Source organism: Salmo salar, chromosome 04 (assembly GCF_965601325.2).
Source record: "Salmo salar chromosome 04, fSalSal1, whole genome shotgun sequence".
In the NCBI taxonomy this organism is placed as follows: Eukaryota; Metazoa; Chordata; class Actinopteri; order Salmoniformes; family Salmonidae; genus Salmo; species Salmo salar.
In genome coordinates this window covers 34,854,077-34,864,411 of record NC_138294.1, presented here as the reverse complement: position 1 = coordinate 34,864,411, position 10,335 = coordinate 34,854,077, and the positions used below count along the sequence as shown (strand labels likewise).

The window sequence follows — 10,335 nt, the reverse complement described above, 5'->3', positions numbered from 1 at the left end:
AGAATGGTGTTGCGTCCCTCCAATAGAGTTCCAGAATCTATCCTAAAGTGTATTGAATCTGTTCTGGTAGCTCGTGGTGGCCCAACACCCTATTAAGACGCTTTATGTTGGTGTTTCCTTTATCTTGGTAGTTACCTGTACATTGTTTTGTCACAAACTAAAATTAGGCGAAGATGATAGAACTTTAGGAACTAGATAATGGCGGCGCTATTTCTACATAAAGTATTGCGCCCTTAATATGCAAAACATAATAAGATATGAGGAAAAGTCAATATACCTGTGCCACACTCCGTCCCCGTCCCAGAATCCCACTCTCCTCATTCACGAGTTGCACGTTCAGCCCCTCCTGTTCTTCGTTTGTACGCCCCAAATATCCAGCAGGACTTGCCTCGAAAAGACTGGGAACTCCTCTCCTGGAATTCAATTAACAGAGAGATTATTTCAGTCTCAATTGCACTGTTTTGTGCTCTGGGAGATTTTGCTCACTTGAAAAGTTCGCTTGAAGAATGTCTTAAAGGGCAGGAGAATATACTAGTGCAGTGAGTCTCTTAATAAAAGCAGGGGTTGCTTTGTGTCGGGGTCCCCAAGCCTGCACCTTTTCTACACATATGCTTCAGTGGCCCAACGAGGCACATACGCAAAGCGACAACACGAATCAGGGAAACGCTTTGAGGCAGTCTGAAAGGACGTGTGATGTGGTCAAACAGTTTGAGGGCACCTGACAAACTTGACATGCCAGTCAACCCTGTAAGGGAGCCAAAAGAAAGGGCAGACAAAAACCACTGGTCCTAATTTGCTCCCTGTCCGCTTGGCTGGACTCATGAGGGGCCGGGCTGGTGTGTCCTTCCAGCCACCCCTGCCGCCCTGCTTTTGTCTGGAGAAATGGTCCAGCCACTCCTCTGCCTTTAGCTCCTTTGGCTGTGGGCCGGGGCCAGTGTCAGAGCCAGTGTTGGGGACGACTGTAGGTTTTAAAGGTCACGCGCCAGAGGTCACAATCAGGAGACCAATTGGGACAAAACCAATCAGGCGTAAAAAACTAAGCTGAAATATGAGCTGACAGGCTAGTTGGGTTGAGGACTTTATCACAAGTAACTGAATGATTGGATCAATAACCTGTGTGTGTGTGTGTGTGTGTGTGTGTGTGTGTGTGTGTGTGTGTGTGTGTGTGTGTGTGTGTGTGTGTGTGTGTGTGTGTGTGTGTGTGTGTGTGTGTGTGTGTGTGTGTGTGTGTGTGTGCATCTTTATTGTTTAAAGTGTGGTGAGGGGGACATTCTTTACACCAACATGGGGCCATGTGTGACACTCCCACTAAACTACAGATCTGAAGCAGAGGCTGGAAATGTACAAAAGCCAATCCACTATTTCATTCTACCAGATCAGGGTTGAAATGAATTGGTTTTCTTTAAAATAATTTAGGTACGCTTGATTTAACTTTATCAATAGAAAAGTCCTGAAAGTGCAAACCCAGTGCGCCGGGTAGGCCAAATCAAGCGCACCTAAAGTATTTACTAGACTATTTCATCCCAGATCTGCATTCCACTCACACTATGGCTCCACACAACTACAGACATATCCAAGCTAGCACATAACATTCTGAGAACCATATATTTCTTTCAAGCTTGGTGAGAATTCACAGAACATTATTAAGAACCAACATTCTTGGTACTTCAGCATAGCGTTTCCTATAGGTTTCCTCATGGTTCTACTTAGTCATGTTCTCAAATTTTTACAGAGCGTTAAGAAAACTTTCCATAAACCCACAAGAAAACTTTTGTAACGTTCAGAGGACGTTCTATGAATGCTATTTAACCTAAGGGTGAATGCAAAAAAATACCCATAAAAATCTGTCAGTTTAAGCTAGAGATATGTTTTTTTGCATTACATGTAGCACTTTCGCATTTGCGGTGAAAGGTGACAGAGCTAGAACCGTGTTTGTCAGACCATGAGACATCCCGGAAATCGTCTGTAGCGTCCAAACGGTTTTGCCTACTATTACCCCTCTATGTAAAGATAGATGGTGTCAACGTTTTGCTCTTCGACCCCCACAAGTATCTTAGGCCTCATCTGAAGTCAGTACAGCCAATATTCCAACTTCTCTCTGTAGTGTCTGAACAGTTTGGGCTACACACTAATATGACCCCTCTGTGGTAAGGTGAGACTCCCACAAACTCATGCATGTTTTGTTCTAGGATGTCCACAGGGCTCACAAGACTTGTCTGAGGGTCCCCCGGTACCAGTTGAAAAAAATGAATTAACAAACTGTATATATGGACACTGTTTAGTCCCAAAAATAAGGGGTTAAATACATTTTTTTTTTTTTTTCCTGATCTTTCTTAAACTTCAGAACAAACTTTCTTTTGATGTTTTTGTTCCATGTTGTGAATATGTTATTCAATGTGTTTGTATGGGTTAATAGCAGTAAGGACAAAAATACTTTTTAAATCAAATAATTTGTTTAGATATTTTTATTTATACCTCAAGGGGTCTTAAACTAAAAATCTAATAGCTAAAGGATCCTTCTTAAAACAATTCAATTTAGCTTAGTATAACCCTCCCCCAGCTTAGACAGGGCTTAGACTTGGGGTTAAAAACAAATACATACCTTCCATTCAACAAAACTCTCTCTGTCCTCTATCTTGTTAAGTGTGTTCAGGTGTGTTGTCTGCACCCACTAATTGGCCACACCTGATCTTAATGAGTGTTTGTTTCCTTTGAAATAGGGTCTGTCTGAATAGTCTAAAATGAACAGCTTTATATGCGTAAAATACATAGCATGCTGGCTCCATCCTGTTGGTGCAGTGGACTAATTCCATGGATAGGGAACAGAAGATTATAGATTTGAATCCCACTGATGTCGTTTCAAAATAAAAAAATCTATGTGTTTGCATGATTAATGCCTAAGGAAATGAATTTCCACATATCCTATCTGTGCTTGGAGTTCAAAAAAGTGAACACAAAATAAGCTAGCAGTGTTATTAAAGGTATTATTGAAACATTCATTCAGTTTTAAGGAAGTTATTAAGAAACCTCCAAATAACCTATAATCTTCATTCTCAGAGCTTTAATAAAACATCCCAGGAAAACGTTCAAGGAACCAGAGTAAAATGAATGCAGAACCCCCCTGCAACCTAAAAATAGATTTTCCCAGAACAGGCAAAACTTTCACCACTGTTCTCAGAACGTTTGGAATACATTTTACCGGTCAGGAAATGTATGGCTTCATTCCCATAACCTATGTCAAACCAAAAACACACGATCTAACAACTTCCAAGAAGCCAAATGTGCTAACTGGGATCTTACTCTTACACTAAATGTTATGAAAATTCAAATGTGGGGATGTGCAGAATCTATGAGACTATAGGCATCAAAACATCCAAGAGGATCATAATGGAACCTTCCTGGACTATGATCAATTTCCACCATGGCACCCCTCCACTAGCTTGAACCAGAAAATGGCTGCTCATTTTTCAACTCCAGGTGAGCGTAAATGGATGCGATTCGGAACCAGAAAGAAGGAGAAGAATCGTTCTCGGCGCGTCTGCCTTCTTCCCCTGCGTCCGGACTTAAGACCTTCAAATCGCTTGGAGCCCCTGACCTAGCTGTCTTCTGCCGGGGACTTGGGTGTTCCCTCCATGGCTGTGGATGCCCCTCCAGCTACCGCTCCCTGTCCTAGTCAATCAACTGCCTGGGCACATCCTGGACCACCGCGGCCCCCTTCCGCTGGGCCTTGCTCTCTGGATCAGACCTCTGTCCCTTTGCCTGTTGTGGCCTGCATGCAGCCGGTGTCTCAGCAGCCCTCTTCTCAGGTGAGTTCTGTGGATCTGACCTCGCAATCTACTTCGAGACACGGCAGAGGCCGGATCATTCTATCTTAGCACACTCTGCCAACCCGGATGTCCTAGCCGTGTCTGAATCCTGGCTTAGGAAGACCACCAATAACCCTGAAATTTCCATCCCTAACTATAACATTTTGCGACAAGATAGAACTGCCAAAGGGGGCGGGGTTGCAATCTACTGTAGAGATAGCCTGCAGAGTTCTGTCTTACTATCCAGGTCTGTACCCAAACAATTCGAGATTCTACTTCAAAAATCCACCTTTCCAGAAACAGGTCTCTCACTGTTGCCGCTTGCTATAGACCACCCTCTGCCCCCAGCTGTGCTCTGGACACCATATGTGAACTGATTGCCCCCCATCAATCTCTGGGCTGGGGCTGCTAGGTGACGTAAACTGGGACATGCTTACCACCCCGGCCATCCTACAATCTAAGCTTGATGCCCTCAATCTCACACAAATTATCAATGAACGTACCAGGTACAACCCCAAAGCTGTAAACACGGGCACCCTCATAGATATCATCCTAACCAACTTGCCCTCCAAATACACCTCTGCTGTTTTCAAACAAGATCTCAGCGACCACTGCCTCATTGCCTGCATCCGTAATGGGTCTGCGGTCAAACGACCACCCCTCATCGCTGTCAAATGCTCCCTAAAACACTTCAGCGAGCAGGCCATTCTAATCGACCTGGCCCGGGTATCCTGGAAGGATATTGACCTCATCCCGTCAGTAGAGGATGCCTGGTTGTTCTTTAAAAGTGCCTTCCTCACCATCTTAAATAAGCATGCCCCATACAATTTTTTTTAACCCGGAACAGATATAGCCCTTGGTTCTCTCCAGACCTGACTGCCCTTGATCAGCACAAAAACATCCTGTGGTGTTCTGCATTAGCATCGAATAGCCCCCGTGATATGCAACTTTTCAGGGAAGTTAGGAACAAATATACACAGGCAGTTAGGAAAGCTAAGGCCAGTTTTTCAAGCAGAAATTTGCATCCTGTAGCACAAACTCAAAAAGGTTCTGGGACACTGTAAAGTCCATGGAGAATAAGAGCACCTCCTCCCAGCTGCCCACTGCACTGAGGCTAGGAAACACTGTCACCACCGATAAATCCACTATAATTGAGAATTTCATTAAGCATTTTTCTACGGCTGGCCATGCTTTCCACCTGGCTACCCCTACCCCGGTCAACAGCCCTCCACCCCCCACAGCAACTCGCCCAAGCCTCCCCCATTTCTTCTTCAACCAAATCCAGATAGCTGATGTTTTGAAAGAGCTGCAAAATCTGAACCCCTACAAATCAGCCGGGCTAGACAATCTGGACCCTCTCTTTCTAAAATTATTTGCCGAAATTGTTGCAACCCCTATTACTAGCCTGTTCAAACTCTCTTTCGTATCGTCTGAGATTCCCATAGATTGGAAAGCTGCCGCGGTCATCCCCCTCTTCAAAGGGGGAGACACTCTAGACCCAAACTTCTACAGACCTATATCTATCCTACCCTGCCTTTCTAAGGTCTTCGAAAGCCAAGTTAACAAATAGAATACTGACCATTTCGAATCCCACCGTACCTTCTCCGCTATGCAATCTGGTTTCAGAGCTGGTCATGGGTGCACCTCAGCCACACTCAAGGTCCTAAACGATATCATAATCGCCATCGATAAGAGACAATACTGTGCAGCCGTATTCATCGACCTGGCCAAGGCTTTCGACTCTGTCAATCACAACATTCTTACTGGCAGACCCAACAGCCTTGGTTTCTCAAATGATTGCCTCGCCTGGTTCACCAACTATTTCTCTCATAGAGTTCAGTGTGTCAAATCGGAGGGCCTATTGTCTGGACCTCTAGCAGTCTCTATGGGGGTGCCACAGGGTTCAATTCCCGGGGCGACTCTCTACTCTGTATTCATCAATGATGTGGCTCTTGCTGCTGGTGATTCTTTGATCCACCTCTATGCAGACAACACCATTCTGTATACCTCTGGCCCTTCTTTGGACACTGTGTTAACTAACCTCCAGACGAGCTTCATTGCAATACAACTCTCCTTCCATGGCCTCCAACTGCTCTTAAATGCAAGTAAAACTAAATGCATGCTCTTCAACCGATCGCTGCCCGAACCCGCCCGCCCGTCCAGCATCACTGCTCTGGACGCTTCTGACTTAGAATATGTGGACAACTACAAATACCGAGGTGTCTGGTTAGACTGTAAACTCTCCTTCCAGACTCACATTAAACATCTCCAATCCAAAATTAAATCTAGAATCGGCTTCCTATTTCGCAACAAAGCATCCTTCACTCATGCTGCCAAACATACCCTCGTAAAACTGACCATCCTACCGATCCTCGACTTCGGCGATGTCATTTACAAAATAGCCTCCAACACTCTACTCAATTGGATGCAGTCTATTCCAGTGCCATTCGTTTTGTCACCAAAGCCCCATATACTACCCACCACTGCAACCTGAATGCTCTCGTTGGCTGGCCCTCGCTTTCTTACTCGTCACCAAACTCACTGGCTCCAGGTCATCTACAAGTCTCTGCTAGGTAAAGCCCCACCTTATCTTAGCTCACTGGTCACCATAGCAGCACCCACCCGTAGCACGCGCTCCAGCAGGTATATCTCACTGGTCACCCCCAAAGCCAATTCTTCCTTTAGCCGCCACTCCTTCCAGTTCTCTGCTGCCAATGACTGGAACGAACTGCAAAAATCACTCAAGTTGGAGACTCTTATCTCCCTCACAAGCTTTAAGCACCAGTTGTCAGAGCAGCTCACAGATCACTGCACCTGTACATAGCCCATCTGTAAATATCCCATCCAACTACCTCATCCCCATACATTTTCCATTTCCATTTTAGTAATTTAGCAGACGCTCTTATCCAGAGCGACTTAAAATAGTGAATGCATACATTTCATACATTTTTTTTTCTCCGTACTGGTCCTCCGTGGGATTTATTTATTTATTTATCTTGCTCTTTTGCACCCCAGTATCTCTACTTGCACATTCATCTTCTGCACATTCTACCATTCCGGTGTTTAATTGCTATATTGTAATTACTTCACCACTATGGCCTATTTATTGCCTTTACCTCCCTTATCCTACCTCATTTGCACATGCTGTATATAGACTTTTTCTACTGCATTATTGATTGTATGTTTGTTTATTCCATGTGTAACTCTGTGTTGTTGTATGTGTCGAACTGCTTTGCTTTATCTTGGCCAGGTCGCAGTTGCAAATGAGAATTTGTTCTCAACTAGCCTACCTGGTTAAATAAAGGTGAAATAAAAAATATAAAAATAAAATAGTGAGGAGGTCAAAGACCTGGCCATGTGGTGCCAGGACAACAACCTCTCCCTCAACATGATCAAGACAAAGGAGATGATCGTGGACTACAGAAAAAGGAGGGCCGGGCACGCCCCCATTCTCATCGACGGGGCTGTAGTGGAGCAGGTTGAGAGCTTCAACTTCCTTGGTGTCCACATCACCAACGAACTGTCATGGTCAAAACACACTAAGACAGTTGTGAGGAGGGCACAACAATGCCTATTCCCCCTCCGGAGACATTTGGTATTGGTCCTCAGATCCTCAAAACGTTCTTCAGCTGCACCATCGAGAGCATCCTGACTGGATGCATCACCGCCTGGTATAGCAATTGCTCGGCCTCCGACCACAAAGGGCTACAGAGTGTAGTGCGTATGGCTCAGTACATCACTGGGGCCAAGCTTCCTGCCATCCAGGACCTCTATATGTCAGAGGAAGGCCCTAAAAATTGCCAAAGACTTCAGTCACCCTAGACATAGACTGTTCTCTCTGCTACCACACGGCAAGCGGTACTGGAGCGCCAAGTCTAGGTCCAAAATACTTTTTAACAGCTTCTACCTCTAAGCCATAAGACTCCTGAACAGCTAAACAAATGGCTACAACTAACCCCCATTTACCTGTTGTTTCATGACAACTCTCGCAGCCTGTAATGGTTTTGCTAAGTAATAAAAACTTTAAACAAACAAACAGTGTAACACAACACGCTCAGCGAAACTGCCCTGCCGCCATCTTTGTGTTCCGGAACTCCAATTTGAGCAGCAGCAGCTGAAAAATGAGCTCCTACAAATATTGAAATTTACATGGTTTTTAGAGTGAAGTACATCGGAAAAAAGCAAAAGAAAACTGCAAGACTGAATAGGAGAAAAAACAAGCAACAAACAAAGAAGATAGGCTTTTGAAAAATAACTATTTTTCATAAAATTGTAGTTATCTTAGCTAGCTGAATTGTTTACCAGTTGCTAAGCAGTTGCTAGGGACTCTTTTGGAAGAAGCTACCTAGCTAACGAAGAACAACAAAGAATATCTAGTTAACAGAAGAAAAGAAAGAGAAAATCAGGACAGAAGAAAAAGGATATCAAAGTGAAACAGTTCTCTAAAGACACAAGAGACAATAATACAAGAAACAACACTTCTGTAGCTTGTCAACTATGTGTCTGTCTATCCCTGTTCTCTCCTCTCTGCACAGGCCATAGAAACGCTTCACACCGCGTGGCCGCTGCCACTCTAACCTGGTGGTCCCAGCGCGCACGACCCACGTGGAGTTCCAGGTCTCCGGCAGCCTCTGGAACTGCCGGTCTGCAGCCAACAGGGCTGAGTTCATCTCAGCCTATGCTACCCTCCAGTCCCTAGACTTCCTGGCGCTGACGGAAACATGGATTACCACAGATAACACTGCTACTCCTACTGCTCTCTCTTTGTCTGCCCACGTGTTCTCGCATACCCCTAGAGCATCGAGCCAGCGGGGTGGTGGCACTGGAATCCTCATCTCTCCCAAGTGGACATTCTCTCTTTCTCCCCTGACCCATCTGTCTATCTCCTCATTTGAATTCCATGCTGTCACAGTTACCAGCCCTTTCAAGCTTAACATCCTTATCATTTATCGCCCTCCAGGTTCCCTTGGAGAGTTCATCAATGAGCTTGACGCCTTGATAAGTTCCTTTCCTGAGGATGGCTCACCTCTCACAGTTCTGGGTGACTTTAACCTCCCCACGTCTACCTTTGACTCATTCCTCTCTGCCTCCTTCTTTCCACTCCTCTCCTCTTTTGACCTCACCCTCTCACCTTCCCCCCCTACTCACAAGGCAGGCAATACGCTTGACCTCATCTTTACTAGATGCTGTTCTTCCACTAATCTCATTGCAACTCCCCTCCAAATCTCCGACCACTACCTTGTATCCTTTTCCCTCTTGCTCTCATCCAACACTTCTCACTCTGCCCCTACTCGGATGGTATTGCGCCGTGCCAACCTTCGCTCTCTCTCTCCCGCTACTCTCTCCTCTTCCATCCTATCATCTCTTCCCTCTGCTCAAACCTTCTCCAACCTATCTCCTGATTCTGCCTCCTCAACCCTCCTCTCCTCCCTTTCTGCATCCTTTGATTTTCTCTGTCCCCTATCCTCCAGGCCGGCTCGGTCCTCCCCTCCTGCTCCGTGGCTCGACGACTCACTACGAGCTCACAGAACAGGGCTCCGGGCAGCCGAGCGGAAATGGAGGAAAACTCGCCTCCCTGCGGACCTGGCATCCTTTCACTCCCTCCTCTCTACATTCTCCTCTTCTGTCTCTGCTGCTAAAGCCACTTTCTACCACTCTAAATTCCAAGCATCTGCCTCTAACCCTAGGAAGCTCTTTGCTACCTTCTCCTCCCTCCTGAATCCTCCTCCCCCTCCCCCCCCCCCCCCCCCCTCCTCCCTCTCTGCGGATGACTTCGTCAACCATTTTGAAAAGAAGGTTGACGATATCCGATCCTCGTTTGCTAAGTCAAACGACACCGCTGGTCCTGCTCACACTGCCCTACCCTGTGCTTTGACCTCTTTCTCCCCTCTCTCTCCAGATGAAATCTCGCGTCTTGTGACGGCCGGCCGCCCAACAACCTGCCCACTTGACCCTATCCCCTCCTCTCTTCTCCAGACCATTTCCGGAGACCTTCTCCCCTTCCTCACCTCGCTCATCAACTCATCCTTGACCGCTGGCTACGTCCCTTCCGTCTTCAAGAGAGCGAGAGTTGCACCCCTTCTGAAAAAACCTACACTCGATCCCTCCGATGTCAACAACTACAGACCAGTATCCCTTCTTTCTTTTCTCTCCAAAACTCTTGAACGTGCCGTCCTTGGCCAGCTCTCCTGCTATCTCTCTCAGAATGACCTTCTTGATCCTAATCAGTCAGGTTTCAAGACTGGGCATTCAACTGAGACTGCTCTTCTCTGTGTCACGGAGGCCCTCTGCACTGCTAAAGCTAACTCTCTCTCCTCTGCTCTCATCCTTCTAGACCTATCTGCTGCCTTTGATACTGTGAACCATCAGATCCTCCTCTCCACCCTCTCCGAGTTGGGCATCTCCGGCGCGGCCCACGCTTGGATTGCGTCCTACCTGACAGGTCGCTCCTACCAGGTGGCGTGGCGAGAATCTGTCTCCGCACCATGCGCTCTCACCACTGGTGTCCCCCAGGGCTCTGTTCTAGGCC

At 46.3% G+C, this 10,335-nt stretch overlaps 1 long non-coding RNA gene across 1 annotated transcript in view; it reads right to left on the bottom strand.

Moving 5' to 3' along the window:
* Nucleotides 1-283: 283 nt before the first annotated feature.
* Nucleotides 284-10,335, bottom strand: part of LOC145878630 (uncharacterized) — a 31,313-nt gene continuing 21,261 nt past the window's right edge. Inside the window, exon 3 of the long non-coding RNA XR_014392129.1 lies at nt 284-413. This is a non-coding gene — a long non-coding RNA (uncharacterized LOC145878630). The remainder of the gene's footprint in view (nt 414-10,335) is intronic.